Here is a 21,498-nt window from a genome sequence, read left to right as displayed (position 1 = left end):
TCGTAAGTCAGTGGGAGAGTGGAAGGTTTTCTCCTCCTCGTGGTAGGGGTTTGGTCTGGGTTGTTTTCGTTTTTTAAAGCTCAGGAGACAATAACGACACGAGAAACTTCCTTGGAAATTTTCTGTTCTTTGATTGTTTCGGTCGGCGTCAGTGGCTGTTGTCTCCAGGCGCCGTGCCTTTTCCCTACCCCCCCCCCCCCCCCCCCAAGGAATTTTGTTAGCAAACCTGGCGAGTAACCATGCAGGCAAAAGAAATAGTACACGTCAGTCTTGGGTCACCCATGAAGTATATTGCAGGGCTTTATGTAGCATGGGGAAAGATGTCCCAATGTGTACAGTATGATATCTGTGTCATTCTGCTGTGAATGATTACAACGATTTAACTCTGAAGAGTTTATTTATTTGTAGCATTTGTATCCCACATTTTCCCACCATTTGCAGGCTCAATGTGGCTTACATTTGCCGTAATGGCTGTTGCCATTTCCGGGTAACAGAATTACAAATGGTATTGTGTTAAGCTGCATACATGGTAATATACACGGAGTTGTCATCATTGGATAGCTTGGAAGCTTAAGCAGCCAAATACGCTAAATCCTATGGTCAGGTGACTTTACATTTATCAACAGGCATCTCAACAGTTTAACAAAGTTATACATTAAAACTTGCTCTTAATTTTAATGTGTAGTAAGTTGGTACATCAGAATGTGTACATTTATAACCATAGATCCTTTGTTTAGAAAGCTCATTGAGTGGCACCTTTGTAGAACATTGTAAATGCATTTGAGAACGCTGTCCTATTTATTGCTAGATCACTTACACTAGTTTCTGATTTGTTGTAAATAAAGAAAGGTTGGTGGGACCTCTTGTTTGACAAAAAAATGGCTTGAATTTGTAGGCATCAGAAAGTTCCCCTTTCATGTTTACCATCGTATTTATTTTATTTTCAGTGTTTGATATATCGCATGTGATCCCTGAAGCGACTGTGGTTCACAATTTCTATTACACTGTCCCTAATGTGCTCATAATCTAAGCATTCTACTTGGGGCAATGGAGGGCTAAGGGATATTTTACAAAGGTGCTTTAGGCGCAACGCGTGCCTAAACGAGACTACCGCCAGGCTACCATGCTCCCCTGGTGGTAATTTTAGATTTGATGTGCGCCCATAACGCCTGGATGACTTATTTATTTCCTCCCATGCACGTTGTTTCCAGTGGTAATTGGCAGTTGGCGTGTGCCTACCGGTCACTGCACGTGTGTCGCATGAGCCCCTACCGCTAGATCAATGGGTGGCGTTAAGGGCTCAGGCTGGTTTTGGATGCACACCGGTTTCAGTTTTACCGCATGCCCTTTTCCTGTCCCATTAAAATAAATAGCCCTTTTTTGCAGACGCAGTAAAAACTGGCCCAGCGCATGCCCAATACACATTCTTACACTACCGCAGGCCACTTTTACTGTGGCTTAGTAAAAGGACCCCTAAGTGACTTGCCCAGGGTCACATGGAGCTGGCAGAGGGAACTGAACTTGGTCCCTCAGGATCTCAACCTATTGCCAACCATGAGGCAGCAGCAGGAGGTGCTTAACCTGCTGCTCTAACCATTAGGCCATGCCACATCTTGCATTTTACTGACAGTTCTAAAACTTTTTGAAGTGTTCCATTTTCTCTTAACCTATTAGTCACAGGCATGGCATGTGGCCACAATAGGACTAGTCTTGATTAGTTCCTCTTAGATCTGTGCAGTGCAAGTAGTAGAGCCAAGGCTAACCTATGTGACAGGTTCTTGATTTGATGCCTAAATATAGTATTTAGGTCTGCAGGTGTTCTGAGGACTGGGGATGCTGTGAAGATGGAGATGGCATTTGTAGCATCAGAGGAGCAGGGTAATAATAGTCGGTGTTAAAGGATGACACCTAGTGACTGCATTCAGATTTCTAGGGGGGCACACTGGTACATGGCCCCTAGCTAAAGAACAGTCTAATGACTAAACTAATTATGTATGCTGGGGAGCAGGTATGTTATAAGAGAAAATATATTTTTACTTTCAAACAGTGGTGCAATAACTGGCAAACAGGAATACAGTACAGCTGAACATAACAAAACAGCAAAAAAGGGGGACACAGTCTACCACGATCATAGCAATTACAAGCCAAGTATCTTTTACCGTTTCCATTTAAATCCCCACGCCAACACCTTTCAATTCCGAGAAAATATATTTTTAAAAGAACACTGGTACCAGAATCCAGACCCTGGTTGCAGTTAAATTGGTGTGTCATAGGAATACGAGAATATGGTCAAGTCGAGAAATATGAATATAAAATAAATATAAAGAGATTTTTTTTTAATCTGAAGAACAAGATTCCTGGTTCAAGAATATAATCACTGTGAAATGATCAGCAGTGAAATCGTGCTCCAAAAACCTCAGCTGCAGTCCCTTGTTCTAGAGATGAGTGACAAAAGTGTGTTCTAGCTGGTTGACGTAAAGCACACACCTTTTCACGTGGTAAGCACAAATATGTTGTAAATAGAGAGTTATGTAGTGTATGTGATGAAGGGCAGTATAGCAAGAATGCATAAACATAATTGTAAACTAATCCAAATCTATATAATGGCTAGAACTTTAATTACATTCTTGTATGAAGTGCAACGTTTTTATGAATAGAAAGCATAAACATGAAGCAGCAGCATTCTGTTTTGACTCGGGGATTGAGGCAGTAAGCTGTGCTACCTGTTAATGCAGTGGTTTATGCTTGAATTTTCTCTTGCTAATCCCACTCCCTAATGCAAGCAGAAAGATGAGTATGGGAAAATTAGCATAAAACCACTGGGCATGCAAAATGCATACAAATTGCTTTACATATTGGTCCCTGATGTGGGTCTTTTTTTAATACACTTTTTTTGGTGTTGAATCTTTAGGCCAGCTCACCTAAGTGGCACAAGTGAGACACCCCAAACCTTGATCCCACAAATAGTGGCAACACTCCGTGCTCCCCTCCCCCAACCACAAGTGGCACATGACCTATAGGCTCCGCCCTCCAAAATACTGGGGTCCAAAGCAGAATATTTGGAAATAGGAACCCCAAAATCTGCAAGCAGGCTGTGGCTTCTTTAGCTTTGGTCATTCTTGGGGCCCAGGGCAATTGCTCAGTTTGCATGCCCCTAACAGCTGCCCTAAGCCTCCCCCTCATCCTGCATACTGTACATAAGTTCTCCCAACGGTCCCCGTTTTATGGGGCTGGATTGAGACCTAAATTCTGCCGGCGCTCCCTCTCGCTTCGTGAGGCTGTAGGGCAGCTTTGTACCCCTCCCGCTTCGGCGGTGTTAGGGTCAGTCAGCTCCTCCCGCGGTTGCGGTTGCAGGATAAGCCAGATCCTCCCGCATCGGCGGGGTGGTGTCCCTCCCCCGCTCCGTGGGGATGAGCTGGACGGATTCCCCTCCCCCACTTGTGTGGGGATGAGCTGGGTTAATTCCCCTCCCCCGTTTCGGCGGTGGTGAGCTGGGCAGTTTGTCCCTTTGTGGGTGTAATTCTCTAAGTGCTGAGTCCTGCGGATGGAGCTTTGATATCGACATACTGAGGAGTTGCCTGCAGCACATGACCACATATAGGGAGGCAAAAGGATTGCTCTCTATCTCCACCTGCTGGTAGATGGACACAACCCACCAGTCTATGGATTGATCAGCTATGATTAATGGAAAGAAAATTATCAGGTATGATACATAATTTTACCTTAGCTTGGGATTCCTTAAGATATGCCGGGTTAATTACCGGTTCTTGCGTTTTGAGAGGAGGTGTTTCATTTTGTTAATTTCTAAAATTGAGAGAGAGAAGAGCAAGGAGAGTTTTTGTACCATTCGTTTTTCTCATGTATATATGAGTTTTTGCAATTGGAGTTTTTCTCTCTTTTTTTTCTTCTCTTTATTGGAACCAGTGATAGTATTTTACTCCTGAAGAAAATAGTAGAAGGTGCAATTTTTTTGCTGAGTATTCCCTATTAGGAGGTTTGAGGTTCCTAGTTGATTTATTTAAAAACATTATGGTTATTTAACCTTGGAAATTGCAAAGTGAGACACCCATAAAACCTACATTTCAAACTTTTAGAGATTTAGAACTTGAATTAAGAGTTTGAAATTCCCAGGTTTAAATTTAGAGTGTTTTCTTACATTTTATTATATACAGGCTATTTTGCTTGGAGGTAAAATAAATTCATTATTTAAAATTATGTTTTGGATTACATACTACGGGTTTGTCAGAGCTTGGAGTCTGCATCCCTGTGCTAATCCCCAGCGGCCATCACTGGTTCACGTTCACACTAGAGAATCTGACACAGGAACAAAGTTTGTTTCCGTCCCAGTTCCTATCCCATTCTCACAAGCTCTGACTCCTCGAACAGTTATGTAGTACAACACCAGAGATGTAGAAAAAGATGCATTTGCTCTTGTTCTATGCAAAATATAAAGATGGCACATGCCAAGAATGGTGCTAGAGGAGTATGACTGACTAGGGCAACTGCCCTTGGCCCCTGACCAGAGAGAGCCCCAAGCCTGCTGGAAGTTGAAGTGCAGTCTAGCATTGGGCTTTGGGGTCCCCTCCCAAATTTCTGTCCTGGGCCCCAGCCATGTCTAACACCAGCTCTGTCCGGATGTACATTTCAAATCTGACATACTCTAAATACAAAATAGAAAATAAATTTATTTTTCCTTAGCGTCTCTCCGGACCGGACCAGGATTGGACTGATGGGTTGTGCTTGCCTTCCAGCAGGTGGAGACTGAGGAAAAAATCTGTGACTCTAGAGAGCCAATAAGAGCCCTGGTCCTAGCCTCAGTATTTTCTCAGTCTCCAGCAGGCAGGAAGTGAGCCCATTAGTCTCTCTCTCTTTTTTCTCTTTATGAGGTTAATGGTATTATTACTAAGGATAATGCTTCTTCTGTGCATGGGGAATCTCAGTAAGAGCCTGGACAGATAGGTATTTCTTTTCTTTCTTTCTTTTCCAGCCTCGGGGGTGTTACACTCGGGTGCCCCGAGTCCCTCCCCCCCTTCCTCCCCAACTCCCAGACTTAGCTGGGAAGGGCTACCCTTTGGTTAGAAAGGTGTATTGCCTTTGGGAGAGGCAACCACGATAGGAAGTTAAATTTACTTGTATTTTTTCTTTCCCAGCATTTTAACGAGCAAGCTGTTTAAATTACTAAAAAAAAAAAACGATCCCCAGACTGCTATCATGCAGGCAGCTCTGTGCTCTTCTATTGCTCTTGGGCATTTTTTTTCTTATTCTGTTTCAGCTGTTTAAAAAAAAAAAAAAAAAAAGATAAAAGGGGAAAATAGAAGAAAATAATGTTCACTGCGCCTTTAACGGGCCATTTTCTCCCTCAGAATTTCTTCCTCCGTTTCCTCGCATTTCGGGCAGCGGGTGCCGGCTTGGTTAAAAAAAAAAAAAAAAAAGGCGCGACGAGTTGTTTCTTGGGCGGAGAGAGATCCGCCATACAGGGGGGACTACAGCAGCTTTTTGTCAGCACGGAGTTGGATGTTTCGTTGGAATCTCTTTTGTCGGGCGGCATCCGCAAGTTCATGTTTGCCAGCTCCGTCGCGTCTGCCTTCCATTATTTCTCATTTTTGGTCCCGCAGCTGCAGCTTTTCCATTGCGGAGTTAACGCAGCCGGAACATATAATTTGTCTCTGCTGGGGATGTTTCTTCGGGGCCTATGCTTCCTCCTGTTTTTTTCGAGGTCTATTTCGCTGGTTGTTATTTCTCCGCCGTCCCGCTCTACTCCGATTGTTGTGGAGGTGTCAGACGCGCTTTCGGGGACCGCCACAGTGCAAGTGGCGCGAATGGCGGCCATTTTGATTCACCCTCCGTTTTCTCCGTCGGGGACTTTTCTATTATAGGATATGCTGCAAATCCAAGTGCAGTTCAGCTTCAAACTGAACATTTCTTATTCCTTTCCTTGCATGGGTTATGAAAACAGGATTCTAGAATCCACATAATATCAGCAGGCAATATTTGGATGAAAGGGTCCCTTTCATATATAGTTATATATCACAATTTCCATGATTTAAGTTTTAGATATATAACTTGGCTACTAACAGTGGTCTTATCTAGTACATAATTTTTTATCGTTGTCCAGTGTAAGTGTGGGTTTTTTTGTGTTCTGTCATTCTCTTTACCTGGGGCAAAGTTCTGCATTGGCTCTAATGCTCAATTGATTAGCACTCTACAAATCTTGCCATAATAACTTAATTCCTTTCAAGAATTTCCTTCAATGGCTGTAGTATTATACAGTGTTTTAAGAATTTAAGAAACTTTCTCTATTCCCTCAATGACTGTAGTATTATACAGTGTTTTAAGAATTAAGAATCTTTCTCTATAGGCATAGAGCAGATTGTTCAGATGCCATGGGGATATATAAACTCATATTCTCTGAGGGACAGTCCTGTCTACCAAGCACCCAATCACTCAACTGCCTCAGAAGGCGTGCTTTATTCATGTCTTCCCTACTTTTCCAACTGTCTTGAAGCCTCTCATATTTCATCTTAGCTTTCTTCTAGTACTTACAGGACATATGACCACTTATGGAAGAAGGTAATCCTTTCAATGTGCATATTTTTCCACTTAAAGATGGTGGGAGTTCTTCAAACCATCTAATTGTGTTTTTGTCTTCGCTATCAAGTCTGCATTGGCAGATTGTAAACATTCTGGTTTTGTCCGGTATGCCCATCCATACCATCTACTCTCCCTTCCTCTTCCTTAGAGTTCCTCTGTTCTTGTCTCAAGCTTTCTTGAATTCAGATACAGTCTTGTCTCCACCGTCTTCTCCAAGAGACTGTGGCACAAATTCACCACCCTTTCCGTTACAGTATTTTCCAAGTCTGTCCCTTTTCATTTTCATTCTATCCGCCCTCACTCCAGAGCTTCCTTTCAATTGGAAGGGGCCTCACTCATTGCCTGTGCATTTATGCCGTAAGTACATCAGTATTGCCATTCTGGGAATGACCAAAGTCCATCATGTGATTCCACCTGTGGCCAATTCAGGTTGCAAATACCACATTCATATCTGAGTGTGGGTCTGGTACTTCTCAGTGAGGCAGGAGGAATGACCATGATACGAGGATTGGGGAGATTCAGGAAAGTATCAGCCGGTGAATCAGACGTCTGTACTGAACAAATGGTTGAGCCTATACCAAAAAATAAAATACTGTCCGGAGCGTGCTACCATAGCTGCTGCACAGCTATATTCGAAACTTAACCAGCTATGGGACGCCACAGACATAGGGCTGGGGTAGGTGGCTCTATTTATGTAGTGTCCTTAGCCACCTCTCCTCCCCAGAACCCAGAAAATGGCTAGTTTTTGCTTAGCCATTAACCGGCCATTTTCGGCAGCATTCTCCCTTCGGTTCTATTTTAGAGCTAAAAAGATGTTCATCGCGCTCTCAGGGTCACGAGTTTTCGTATGGAGACTCTTCGGTCTGTCATAGTGGCAGTGTGGCGAGGAGAGCTTTTATCGGTCTTGGATATGTCAGAGGCTTATTTACATATTCCTATTCGGCAGACTCCCCGCAGATTATTGCGCTTTACGATTCTAGGGCGACATTACCAGTTTCGTGCTCTGCTCTTCTGTCTTGCGGCAGTTCCCCGCACTTTCACCTAAGTTCTGGTCGTAGTAGCAGCGGCGCTCATGAAACAAGGGATCCTCGTTTCATCTTTACCTAGATGACTAGCTCATTAAAGAAAGTCTTTATCAGCAGAGTTGTCAGGTCACGCACCGGGGGGTGCATCTCTTGCAGTCTCTAGGTTGGGTGGTGACTGTAGCCGGGCCTTTCATTTGATCTCTCATTCAATGTCTTTAATTTTCTCTCTTTGTTTAGTCAGGTTGGCGCAGGGTCTTCCGTCTCCTCTACAAGCATCCTGGTTTATATTTCTTCTTGATGACCTTGGGCCTTCGGCCTTTTCCTTGCTCTATTCTGTAGAGTACAATTTTACTTTCTAGTTCCCAAGAAGGAATTTTTTCCTTCGTCCTATTTGGAATCTCGTGGTCGTCAATCGCGCTATTGAAGTATCAAGTCATTATCACAAGCACCTTCGATCCGTCATAGGGCTGCTTCGTGCAGTGCACTTTTTGGCAGAAGCTTATTTGTATATTTTTTTCTCTTTTTCCTTGGGGACCACAGCAATTCGTTTACCTTTTCAGGTGAATTTAGTTCCCCTAGTGTCAAGCAAGGCGGTGAGAGCTCTGTTGGTCTTTGCCATGGCAATGGGTTATGTCATCCGCCAAGGAGAAACTAAGAGGATACTCTTGAGATTGCAGTCAGTGAGACTCCTGACATAGTTGGACATGCGCGTAACTGTAATTTACAAGTCATTGTTTCTTTGTTGTCTCACCCTGGTTTCAAGAGAATGGACTCTTATATTTTCAGTGTTTTCATCTGATACTACTTCACTGCGTCACTTGAGGGTTATCTCTTTTTTTTTTTGCCTTCAGTCTCCCAAACATTTCTTGCTTCTTATGTCCAGTAACAGTCTCAACGGCGGCAGGGATAGACACCGTCGTTTAGCAGTGGTTTTTTCAACCTTCTATACGTGTTTCCTCCATCAGCTCTCTGGCATCGTCTCATATTTATAAAAAATAAATAACTAAATAAGTCAAATAAATAAATATAATAAAATACGTTCCATTTTTTCATCCATACCAGGTTTTATTTTGTCTTACCGTTTGGCTCTTTTGCGGGCTTGGCAACTTAAGAGCACATTTGCTTTCTATTCGGCGGTTGCGTGGTTGAGCCTCATATCTCTTATTTGTTTTTGGTGTATTTTTTCTTGGCTTTCATAAAGGATTACTCTTTTTCTCTTCTCCTGCAGGTTGCAGCTCTTGCCGGTTTTCTCAGGTCCGATACAGGGTAATTTTTTTCCTTGTCCTTTTGGAAGTTCTCGTTTGCTCCAAAGATCTTAGTCTCCTTCGCCCGACAGTCCGAAATCCTCTTCAAATCACATTCTTATTCTTTCAAGCTCAGATAGGTCCTCGTTTTGGGCTATTTTGTTCTGGTTTTCCTTTAAGGCTTTCCTCTTACAGCGTTGTTTTCTAGTAGACATTGTTTTTTCTTTAACACTGCAGTTAGAATTTACTGTGGCTTACCATGTCATTTTCTTTTTTTAAAATCTGTTTATTAACAAGTAGCACAGAACAAAGCTTGAACATTAATTCAACATTATCGAAATAGAGAGTAAACATGATAAAATTACACAACTATTACAAGGCTTTGCTTAGCCACTCATTGTTTTGTATATAAGAATGTTACAAGAAATTCTACCCACTTCTCCAGCAATTAATATGTTGGAAGAAATGAGTTATTTTGGGGAAAATAGCTCGAGAGCAACTCGCTACTGTTTATAATTTAAGAGCAAGCGCTGTATTTATAAGTTTTAGGATATTAATTTCTCCACCAATCACCAAAGGTGATAATTGCAATAAATTAAATATATTAAGTATATATATATTCAGAACACAAAGAGACCATATTTTTAGCTTCAAAAAGATTGATTTAATATACAATTGCACACGAGAGGTAGGTTTTGAGAGGAATCTTTACAGGTAATCTGTGCTTAAAATTAGAACAAAGTAGCAGGTCTAGATCAACTTACAAGTCCTTGTTACAAGCATGCTGTGGTCCAGCTTATTGATGAGCACATGTTTCAGGAGCAAGGCATCAGCAGATGAAGAGGATCTGACTTGCTGGCAGTTGATGAGAATCTGAGTTGTTTGCAGTGAAGAGAATCTTGCTTGCAGTTGAAGAGAAATCTGAGTCTTGGGAAACAGCTTGTCCTTTTATATCTTGCAATCTGCAGGAGCATATGCCATGTGGATCTTTGTTCTGATTTCCTGGTTTCCACACGACCCCTGAGCATTTGCAAAGCATTGTGGTATCTTGGTCTGCACACGACCCCTGAGTTGGTCCCATGTCTTATGACATCACGAGACTTACAGTCTGGACTTTGCTGGCAAATGTCTTTTGATGTCCTGTTCAGTCTCTGGGGCAGATACACATTACAAGTCCTTCCTTTCTGCACATGTCTGGAAGCTGATGGGAGGGGCAGGTATACCTTTGACAAGCAAATGTCCTGTTTATGCTTCCTCTGAGTATTCGGGTGTCCACCTTAGTCCATCTTTTGTTAGGTGGGAGGGCAGAGGAAGCTCTTTTGTGTTTGTTAAGTGTTTGTAGTTAACTTATTCCTGCTCTCAGAAGCTCCCAGAAAAAGGAATGGAGAGAGAGAGGCTTGAAATAAAACTATTCTCTCTGCTGCTGTGTCAAATATATATTTTTAAAAGATACACAAATATATTGCTGTATATATATCCAGCAAATATGCTACATATTTCAGTAATAAACTGATACCGTTACAAGAACAGAACAGAAAACTCCCCCCCCCCCCCCCCCCCCCAATCCTGTGTCCAGGCTCTACTGAGCTAAAACAGAGGCATGGGGCGCATTGGGCAACTGCCTCATACAGCACTTCCATAAGTTCCCATACTGTGGAGATGCCCGATGGGCCAGAGCAGATAACCTCTGGCCCTCCCAGTCCAGCCATCTGCCTCATACTGCTATAGCACCGCTCCAAAGGTGGGGACAGCTGGCCAGCCCAATGCTGACAATTACTTTTTTTTGTCCAGAACTAAAGCTAGCTGGATGAATTTACATTGGTGACTGGTGAGTCCTTGTCTAAGTAAATCAGTGTCTGAGCCCATTAGCAGAACCCCGTATGACCACTCGTATGAATCATTCAAATTCCTTGTCATCAGCAGCAGATGAATCCATTAACTGATGGGTTGTATCCGCCTACCAGCAGGTGGAGATAGACAACACTGAAAAACCACAGTGACCCTTGGACGGCTAGCCCCAATTGCCTTCAGTATTTCTCTATCTCCCAGCAGGTGTGAACGTAGCTTGATCAGCTCCTGGATTTCTGCCTGGGGTGGCTCCTGTGCTTTGCCAGTTGAGCAGGGGTGTTGTGGCTGGTGGTGCCCACTTTAAAGGCATATAGATTCGCCCTTTCCCTGCCTTACTCATTTCCCCTGCCTCCCGGAGTCCCTCTGTTGTTGCCTGCCTCCAACTTTCCTCACAGCGTTAAAAAAAATAAAAAGAGCGCGCTTTTACTGCGTGGCTGTTCTGAGGCTTTTTCCAGAGATTCTGGTTCTGTGCAGCTTGACCGGAGCTCATTGACTTGGTCTTCTGAGTTGAGAGTGGTGCCCAGCTCCTCCAGGGAGGTCCCGCGGACGCCGTTCCGAACGGGGTAAGTTTTGGCGCGAAGCCGCCATTTTATTGCTATATTTCCGTCCAGTTGGCGGTGGCTGTTGAAGGAGTTAAGCGCTGCGCCCGTTGTGGTAAGCGCAGATCAGCAGCGGGGCTGTGTAAAACGTGCTCCTTAGACGCTCGCACTAGTACGAGCATGCCGAGCGATGATTCTTCCTGCTCGATGGAGCTGGCAGCGGCGCCATTTTGGAAGCGCCGCATGTCTCGACCCTCGCGGTTGCGGAGGAGTCTGAGTGTAGGGGGGCGCCTTGTTTTAAGGCTGCCAGAGGAGCTCCAACATCCGTTTCTCCTATTTCGGAGGGTCAGGGTGAGTTTTTTTCCCCCTGAGTTTGTGCTTTTAATGCATAAAGCCTTTATGCTGAAAAGAGCTCTGCTGGAGGTGTCAGTCACTGCGTTGCATCCTGGGTTCCCCCTGGGTGTTGATGCCCTGTGGATGGCTTCAGAGGTTATTTCCTCCCCTGAGCGTTGGAAACATGCTAAAAATAGACGGGTAAATTCCCTGCCTGAAAGTGGCGCAATCCCCCCCCCCCCCCCCCCCCCCCCCCCCCCCATGGTCGGGATGTGGGGAGTCTGAGGGATCTGGCAGGCCCTCATGGATGGATGATAACTACTACTATTTAGCATTTCTATAGCGCTACAAGGCCTGTTTGCCACTGGATTCTGATGATCCCAGTGCGGTTCGGATTTTCTACCGCGACGAGCTGCCAGCGCTCATTACTGACTCCTTGCAGGCCGACTCGATTGATGATTCTGCTGAAGGCGGTGCCTCCTCTGTTAATCTTAGGATGGCGAGTACTAAGAAACCTACTCGGGCCTTTCCTGTGCAAAACTCCATCCAAGAGCTTATTTCAGCTCAATGGTCTGACCCCGATGGGCCTTTGAAAGTGGCCAGGGCTATGGGTCAGCTTTACCCTCTGAGTGAGGAGCACTTGGCCCCTTTGGGGATGCCTAAAGTGGACGCTTTAGTCACGGCGGTGACTAAAAAGACCACTCTCCCAGTAGAGGGAGGGGTCGCTTTGAAAGACATGCAGGACCGGCGGCTTGAATCCGCGCTGAAGCGGTCTTTTGAAATTTTGGGCCTTGCTCTAAGGGCATCGATTTGCAGTTCCTATGCAGCCCGCGCATGTCTGTACTGATTACAACAGGCGGTGAAACACCCCCGCGGATGGTGCGGTGTCCCTCTTTGAGGTTGCCCCGCGGATGGAGTCGGCCCTGTCGTTTCTGGCTGACGCCCTTTATGATCTGGTCAGAGCTTCGGCTAAACAGATGTCTGTGGTGGTTTCTGCCCGCCGCCTTCTTTGGCTACGGCATTGGGCGGCTGACAAGGCCTCTAAGCAAAGGCTGGTGAGGTTACCCTTTTGGGGCCTCCTGTTATTTGGAGAGGATTTGGAGAAGATTGTTAAAGACTTGGGGAACTCTAAACCCCAGCGATTACTTGAGGATAGGCCGAGGCCTTCTTCCAAGGGCCCTGTATTTCCCTCCTCTTCCGGACCTCTCTTCTGTGAAGCTTGCAGGTATCGCCCGGGGCACTCTGCTGGATTTTCTCAACGTGCCTGTTTTCAGCAGAGGAACTCCTTTTGCTTGGACAAACGCTCCACAGTGGCCGGGTCTCGGCCTGGAGTTTAGGGGCGTGCTCCACAATGATGGGGCGCCGGTCCACTCCTCGATTCCTGCAGTAGGAGGACGTCTTTCCCTCTTTCTAGAGTAGTGGACCAAGATTACCTCGGATCAGTGGGTCTTGGACCTGATCAGAGAAGTTTACCGATTGGAATTCGGTGCCCCGGTGAGAGACGTGTTTGTGGAGTCCCGATGCGGCACTGCCGTAAAACGGACGGCAGTAGAGGAGACCTTGCAAGTCTTGCTGCACCTTGGAGTGGTGATCCCAGTGCCTCCCGCCGAACGCGGCTGCAGCCGCTATTCCATATATTTTGTCGTTCCTCGAAAAGGCGGGTCTTTCAGACCGGTCCTCGACTTTCGAAAAGTCAATGAGGTTTTAAGAGTACGACACTTTCCCATGGAAACCCTGCACTCCATCATTGTGGCGGTACAGCCAGAAGAGTTTCTCACGGCTCTGGACCTAAAAGAAGCATACTTGCACATTCCCATTTGGCCCCCGCATCAGCGGTTCGTCCAGTTTGCGGTGTTGGGACAACATTTCCAGTTCCAGGCCTTGCCGTTCAGCCTAGCCACAGTTCCCCATACCTTTTCCAAGGTAATGGTGACGGTAGTTGCCTGTCTCAGGTGAGAGGGTATCAGAGTTCACCAATATCTCGGCGACTGGCTCATCAGAGCGGATTCGCCAGTCGAAAATCGCCTGGTTACAACCAGAGTGGTTACAGTCTTGCAGACTCTAGGCTGGGTGGTAAATTTGCCCAAAAGTCACCTGACCCCCTCTCAGTCACTCGAGTATTTGGGGGTCCAGTTCGACACGGCCTCGGGGTTTGTCTTTCTCCCCGACCAACGACAGTGCAAGCTTCAAAATCAGGTCCGTCTGCTCTTGCAGATGCTTCGACCGCGAGCTTGGGACTTTGTCCAGCTGCTGGGGTCGATGACAGCCACCTTGGAGGTGGTTCCATGGGCAAGAGCGCATATGAGGCCTCTGCAGATTGCCCTGCTTCAACAATGGTCTCCGATTTCCCAGGAATATCAACACAGACTAACGTGGTTCCCTGCGGCCTGGCTCAGTATGGAGTGGTGGCTCTCCAACAGGATGCTGCGCCAAGGAATGCCGCTTGCGCTTCCTTCTTGGTGCCTGGTGATAACCTATGCCAGCCTTTTGGGCTGGGGAGCACATTGCCAGGGAAGCTATGCTCAGGGTCAGTGGACAACCGTGGAAGTGGGGTGGTCCATCAATCGCTTGGAACTGAGAGTGATATTCCAGGCTCTTATGGCCTTCCACAAGACTCTGAAGGGGCTTGCTGTCCGGGTTCTGTCAGACAACATGACAACGGTGGCCTATATAAATTGTCAGGGCGGCACTCAGTGCAGGGCCCTGGCCGCAGAGGCCGCACAGATTTGCCACTGGGCCGAGCTCCACCTGCAGCTTCTGTCAGCAGCTCACATAGAAGGTCAGAGGAACGTGCAAGCTGATTTTCTCAGCAGGCATCAAATCAACCCGGCGGAATGGGAACTGGCAGAAAAAGTTTTTCTTCAGATTTGTGCCAAATGGGGGACACCTGAAATGGATCTAATGGTGTCAGGTGCAAACGCCAAAGTCCCTCGCTTTTTCAGCAGAAGGAGAGATCCTCACTCAGCAGGGTTGGATGCTCTGGCTCAACCCTGGCCCTCGGGTCTCCTGTATGTGTTTCCTTTTTGGCCCTTGATAGGGCGAGTCCTCTTGCGGATTCAGCTACACCAGGGATTGGTGATCCTTATCGCTCCGGACTGGCCAAGGCATCCGTGGTACGCGGATCTCCGCCGGATGCTAGTGGAGGCACCAGTTCCTTTGCCCCTGGTGCCGAACCTGTTGGTTCAGGGTCCGGTGTCTATGGAGGATTCCTGCCGATTTGGTCTTACGGCCTGGCTCTTGAGAGGGTGCAACTGAGAGACGAGGGCTATTCTAACAAGGTCATTTCCACTCTCTTGCAGACCCGCAAGCGGTCCACTTTGAGGCTTGGTGTGTTTCAAAGGCGATCACTCCCACGCGGGCTACTGTCTCGCCGGTGCTGGACTTTTTGCAGGATTGCTTACAAAAAGGACTGGCTTACAATTCCCTGTGGGTTCAAGTGGCAGCATTGGCATGCTATCGAGGGAAAGTCTCTGGCTTGTCCCTTGCTGCTCATCTGGACATTGCCCAATTTCTCAGAGGGGTGCTTAGGCTCCATCCTCCCGTGCGGTCGCCTTGTCCAGCCTAGAACCTAGGGCTGGTGTTGAAGGCTCTCTAGTGTTCGCCTTTCGAGCCGCTTAAGCGAGCTTCGGAGATGGATGTGACTCTCAAGACAGTCTTTTTGGTGGCCATGACATCGACTAGATGCGTTTCTGAGCTTCAGGCCCTGTACTGTCAGGACCCTTTTCTGCAATTCTCGGAGTAACGGTACGTACGGTGCCTTCCTTTCTGCCTAAGGTGGTTTCAGCGTTTCACCTGAACCAGCCCATTTTTCTGCCTTCCTTTTCTAGGGAAGATTTCCTGGACTCCTTTGGGCAGTTACATCTTTTGGATGTTCGCAGGGCTCTGTTGCAGTATCTACAGATGACAAATGACTTCAGGACTTCTGATCACCTTTTTGTATTGTTGACAGGTCCTCGACGTGGGTGTCCGGTGTCTAAGGCCACTATAGCCCATTGGCTCAAGAAAGTCAGTTTTTCTGCATATCTGCTTTCAGGCCGGTCTCCGCCTGAAGCATTTAAGGCGCATTCCACGAGAGCGATGTCCTTCTCGTGGGCTGAAACGGGTGCACTCTCCAAGAGATCTGTAGTGTGGCTACTTGGGCTTCTCAGCTCTCTTTTGTCTGGCATTACAGGCTGGATGTTGCAGCGAAACAGGATGCGATTTTTGCAGCACAAGTGCTTGCTCGCGGTGTGGCCTGTTCCCACCCTAAGTAGGGAGTGCTTTTGAACATCTCATCCATTAATGGATTCATCTGCTGCTGATGACAAGGAAGGGAAAATTAGGTTCTTACCTTGGTAATTTTCTTTCCTTTAGTCCCAGCAGATGAATCCATGATCCCTCCCTAGCTGACTTTGTTGTTTGTTCAGTTCTTTTATGCAGATATATATTTTTTATTTTATTTACATTTGTACCCCGCGCTTCCCCACTCATAGCAGGCTCAATGCGGCTTACATATTATATACAGGTACTTATTTGTACCTGGGGCAATGGAGGGTTAAGTGACTTGCCCAGAGTCACAAGGAGCTGCCTGTGCCTGCAGTGGGAATCAAACCTAGTTCCCCAGGACCAAAGCACCACTCTAACCACTAGGCCACTCCTCCATATATGTCTCATTGGGAGAAGTTGGAAACCAGTTTTAAGAATTTCTACATACTGTTCTGTGACAGGAGGTTAAGATCGTCACTCCTTTGATGCTCCTGTTCTGGGGCAGTTGTGCGCTGTGAGGAAAGTTTGTTATTCTACCTTTCTGATTCACTCTGCTTTGGAAATCTCAAATACTGAAGGCAGTTGGGGCTAGCTGTCCAATGGTCACTGTGGTTTTTCAGTGTTCTCTATCTCCACCTGCTGGTTGGCGGATACAACCCATCAGTTAATGGATTCATCTGCTGTGACTAAAGGAAAGAAAATTACCAAGGTAAGAGCCTAATTTTCCCACATTTTCAAAACAGCAATAGCACCGGGCCAAAATTTCTGGAGTAACCTGCAGTCTAGGAAATGATGTACCAAAGAGCCCCTGCCTAGACCACATTTATCACAGTCATCAGAGTCCCAAAGACTCATGATTTTACCCTTGCTCCTAGTGATATATTCATTGTGCAAAATTTTATATTGGATCTCATGAAGGCCTACGTTAGGGGTAACCCATAAAGCTAAACTAAAAAATCGACAGCTCTTTTACAGAAACGTCTACTCCCAGACGTGTACTCTAGTCCGTTGCTAGCTCTGTAAAAAAAAAAAAAAAAAAGGAGAAGGTCTATACTCTTTGCCCAGTCTATACCATAGTGAGAGTTTATTTTGGTTGGCGGGCAGTTGCATGAAAACAGTGTCTAAAGTAGTAAAAGAGACACATGCACCCATAGGGCTTTTCAAAGAGGCAACATAATGCCGAAACTGCAAATATGAGTAAAAATGTTTCTGCGGGATGTTCCATGCTGACGGACATTGTGAGAAAGAGGGAAAACTACCCCGCCCCAAGGCAGTCACCTGTCCCACATATCTACATCCCTCTTTAACCCATAATCCAAAGGGAGACCCATCTTGACTAGAAGCAAAATCAGGGTTTCGCAAAAGTTCCAGGAAAGGAGTAGGACCCCTCGCTCCCCCCAACTTAGTTCTCCACCAGTCCACCTTCAAGGGACGCAGCAGAGGGGGCAGACGAAACCACTTATTCCTACAATGAAGTTCATTAGACACCGAGATGGAGATATCACTTCCCCATACACCCGCTTGTTGCATATTTAAGATGGCCAGTGTGGAGCTCATGTATCCATTGCAGAGCCATAGCGACATTGTAGAGACGAAGATCTGGTAGATTTGTTCCCCCCTTATCGCGGTCCCAGATGAGTTTATTGTAGCCAATCTGCGCTCTGCGTGTTCCCCAAATAAAAGAAGAAATTATCTCGCGATACAGTACTTCATCCCTATGCACAACCCAGATAGGCATCATTTGGAGAGGGTAAAGTAACTCGGAAAGGTACACCACCTTAACCAATGCAATTCGGACCAGGAAAGAGATGGGGAGGGCTCACCAGCGATGACAAAGAGCCCAAATGGCCTCTAATTTCTCTTGCACATTTTTCTTATAAATGACGTTTGTGTCTAGATGAAGGTAGACCCCCAATTACTTCAGTAGCCCTTTAGACCAGGCCAAAGGGAAATTTAGTAGGTGTCTACAACTGCAGTTAGTAGAGAGGGCAATGGCCTCTGATTTTTCAAAGTATTTGGGACTGCACAGCCAAGCTTTGCACTCAGATCTGGGAACCTGAGAACAAGGCTATTAGACTTGACCAAATAGTGTGACCTTAGCCTGCATGGTGGGAGTTAGGCAAAGGATCAGGATCGTGAGCCTGAACAGCCTACTATCTTCTGAAGTTAGAAAAAAATACTGAAGTTTTCCACAGAGCACAAACCCTTATATTGATGGTGGTACTGGGAAAAGTCAGATTCTTTGCCTCTGCTAGTAGGTGTGGTGCAGTCTGGATGCTAAAGAAATCTATATTAAATACATTGAAATTTAAAATTAAACTTAATATGTTGTGTTGGTGTTCCTTACATTTGTTTTCCTTTTATAGTCCCCAGATTTTTTTTTAACTTGCTTTTTCCACCTGTTCTTATTCTCTTACGAGTTGAACAAACAATTGGTAATTTTTAGACTGTCAACTTGAGAGAACAGACAACATGGAGCCTGAAAAGTATAGAGAGTTGTACAATGAACTTGGCAGAGAAGATTGCAAAATAAGTAAACACAGGAACTGCTGAGAAAAGTATAAGAAATTTGTGCAGAAAGTCTGATGGAAAGTGTGTTTTTGTGCCTGCTTTTTCCTAGTATCTATGCTTTCATCTAAATTGAGTAAGTGTGGGCATTACATCAGCAGCTGTATATACTATCTTGGTATGAACATTATTTTCAAAGAAAAATGACTCTTGACTCATTGACTCTTGCGTAATTGTACTTGTGGAAATTCCCAGTAATGCCTTTTATTGCAGTAGGCTTTGTTGCACAGCTTCCAGGAGCTCTTCAGTATAACTGGCAAATGGTTACTTGTGCTGGAATGCTTTCCTGTAAATATTTTCCTTTAAAAGTTTTTATATATACTTTAGAAGGGGAACCTTTTTTTCCCCCTTCTTTTCACAGGTGTTGGTGATGACTTTCATGGGTCATTTTTACAGAATGGACAGTATTTCTTGATCTATTCTTTCTCCGAGGACAAACAGGCTGAATATTCTCATGATGGGTTGTCGTCTGTGACGGCCCAGGACTCAGGAGACCAGAAGAAAAAAACTTCAAAGCAAAGAGTAAAATCCAGAACGCTGCTTCCTTGTCATCAAGCAGATGAAGCCATTACATATGGGTTGTGTCCATCAACCAGCAGGAGGAGATAGAGAGCACTCAACTTTTCTCAGTACCTCATGGCCAGCTATGTCCACTGCCTCTTCAGTATTCTCTATCTCTCCAAGCAGGGTGGCTGCAGCTTCTTCGAGCTCCATCAAAATCTGCCTGGGGGTGGCTCCTGGCTTGCCAGTTGTTAGCCAGGGTGTTAGAGGCTATAGCAGCTTCACTTTGAAGGCACATAGGTCAGCCCTTTCCCTGCCTTACCCATGCCCCCGTGGATGTGGTCATATTAGCTTGCTTTTCCCTGTCCTTTCCCACTCAGTGGATGCAGGCACATTGGTTCGCCTTTCCCACTTATCTGAGCCTCCGGAGTGTTTTTATTTACCTCTTTTGCCTCTGCTTTCCTCTCAGCGGTAAAAATAAATAAATAAATAATTAAAGTCGTGTCGCGCTTTAGCGCAGCGATCTTGGAAAAGAGGTTTTTTTTCTTGAGATTCTTCTGCAGGACTGCAGCTGTGATACTCGGTCTAGTGAGGTAAGAGTGTTTTCTGACTCCTCCGGGGTGGGCCTGCGATCGGGACGTTTTTGGTGCGAACCGCCATTTTTGTATTTTACCGCCGTTTTTGGGATGGCTGCAGAGACTGTAAAGCGCTGTTCTAAATGTGGCAAGTGCAAATCAGCAGCGGGGCTCTGTAATTCATGCTGTACAGAGGGTAGAGCCGGCCCGAGCATGACGAGCGGCGATCTTTCGTGCTCTGAGCTGGCAGCGGACGCCATTTTGGATTTTCCACATGGCGCAGCCTCCGTTGCGACGGAGAGCCCTGAATCCGGGGGGGGGGGGGTCTTCTGAGTGAGGCTAATAGAGCTGATAGTCCTGGGCAGGATCCGGGTGCTCAGGGAGCGGTTTTCTCCCCTGATTTTGTTTTAATGCTGCATAGGGCATACATGCTTAAAAGAGCTCTTCCACAGGGATCTTCGGACCCTCTGCCTGCCCCCCCCCCCCCCCCCCCCCCGGTGGATCCTGGCCTGTTGGAGTTGGCTTTGCCTGTTTCTTATCCTCCTGATAAACGCAGAAGGGCTAATTCCCCTTCTGAGTGTGGCACACCCCCCTTTTCCCCCCTGTGGTCGGGCTATGAGGATTCTGAGGGGTCTGGCAGAACTTCTTGGGCTGAGGAGCCAGAGTCGGGTGCAGAATTGCCACAGGAGCTTGATGATCCGTCTGCGGTGAGGATTTTCCACCGCAAGGAGCTGCCAGCGCTTATTTCAGATGCCTTACAAGCCCTCTCGATTGAAGATCCTGGGAGTGGCACAGCCTCCTCGGTTAATCCAAGGATGGCTAGTACCAGAAAGCCTGCTCGAGCCTTTCCTTTGCATGACTCCGTCCAAGAGCTTATTTTGGCTCAATGGGCTGACCCCGAGGGACCTTTGAAGGTTGCCAGGGCTATGGGGCAATTATACCCTCTGAGTGAGGAACATTTGACTCGCTTTGCAATGCCTAAAGTGGATGCCCTGGTCACGGCTGTGACAAAGAGAACTACCCTCCCTGTTGAAGGAGGTGTTGCCCTGAAGGATATTCAAGACTGCAGGCTTGATTCAGCTCTGAAGCGGTCCTTTGATTTGGCAGGTCTCAGTGGTCGAGCGTCTGCATGCAGTTGTTATGCTGCTAGAGCCTGCCTGGCATGGTTACAGCAGGCAGTGGAACAGCCCGGTGATGGAGCGGAGACCTTATCTGAAGTGGCTCCGCGGATGGAGTCGGCCTTGTCCTTTTTGGCTGACGCCCTTTATGATATGGTCAGAGCTTCGGCTAAACAAATGGCTGTAGTAGTGGCGGCTCGCTGCACTCTTTGGCTACGACATTGGGCAACGGACACGGCCTCTAAGCAAAGGTTGGTGAAGTTGCCCTTTCAAGGCCTTCTCCTGTTTGGTGAGGAGCTGGAAAACATTGTTAAAGGCCTGGGGGATTCCAAACCTCAGCACTTGCCCGAAGATAGGCCGAAGCCTTCCTCTAAGGGTCAGGTGGTCCGCTCCTCTTACATACCTCGCTTCCGTGAAGCTAGAAGGTACCGCCCGGGGCGTGCTGCTGGGTTCACTTCGCGTGCCCGCTTTCAGTAGAGAAACTCCTTTCGTTCGGACAAACGTTCCGCAGCTGCCGGGTCAAGGCCTGGAGTTCAGGGGCGACCCTCTCAATGATGGTGCGCTGGCCCTCTCCTCGTTTCCTGTCATCGGAGGAAGACTTTCCCTCTTTTTCGAGGAGTGGGCCAAAATCTCCGCAGATCAGTGGGTCTTGGACCTGATCAGAGACGGATACCGAATAGAATTCGATGCCCCGGTGAGAGACATGTTTGTGGAGTCCTGATGCGGTTCTGCCGCCAAACGGGTGGCAGTAGAGGAGACTCTGCGTCATTGCGGCGGTACAGCCAGGAGAGTTTCTCATGTCTCTGGACCTGAAAGAAGCTTACTTGCACATACCAATTTGGTCCCCTGCACCAGAAGTTTCTGTGGTGTTGGGAAAACATTTCCAGTTTCGGGCCTTGCCTTTTGGCCTC

At 46.5% G+C, this 21,498-nt stretch overlaps 1 protein-coding gene across 2 annotated transcripts in view; it reads left to right on the top strand.

Moving 5' to 3' along the window:
• B3GNT2 (UDP-GlcNAc:betaGal beta-1,3-N-acetylglucosaminyltransferase 2) overlaps positions 1-21,498 on the top strand; it is a 62,185-nt gene that overhangs the window by 1,122 nt on the left and 39,565 nt on the right. The window lies entirely within an intron of this gene.

The sequence above is a fragment of the Microcaecilia unicolor genome, chromosome 3 (assembly GCF_901765095.1).
Source record: "Microcaecilia unicolor chromosome 3, aMicUni1.1, whole genome shotgun sequence".
Lineage (NCBI taxonomy): Eukaryota > Metazoa > Chordata > Amphibia > Gymnophiona > Siphonopidae > Microcaecilia > Microcaecilia unicolor.
This window is presented reverse-complemented; position numbering and strand designations above follow the sequence as displayed.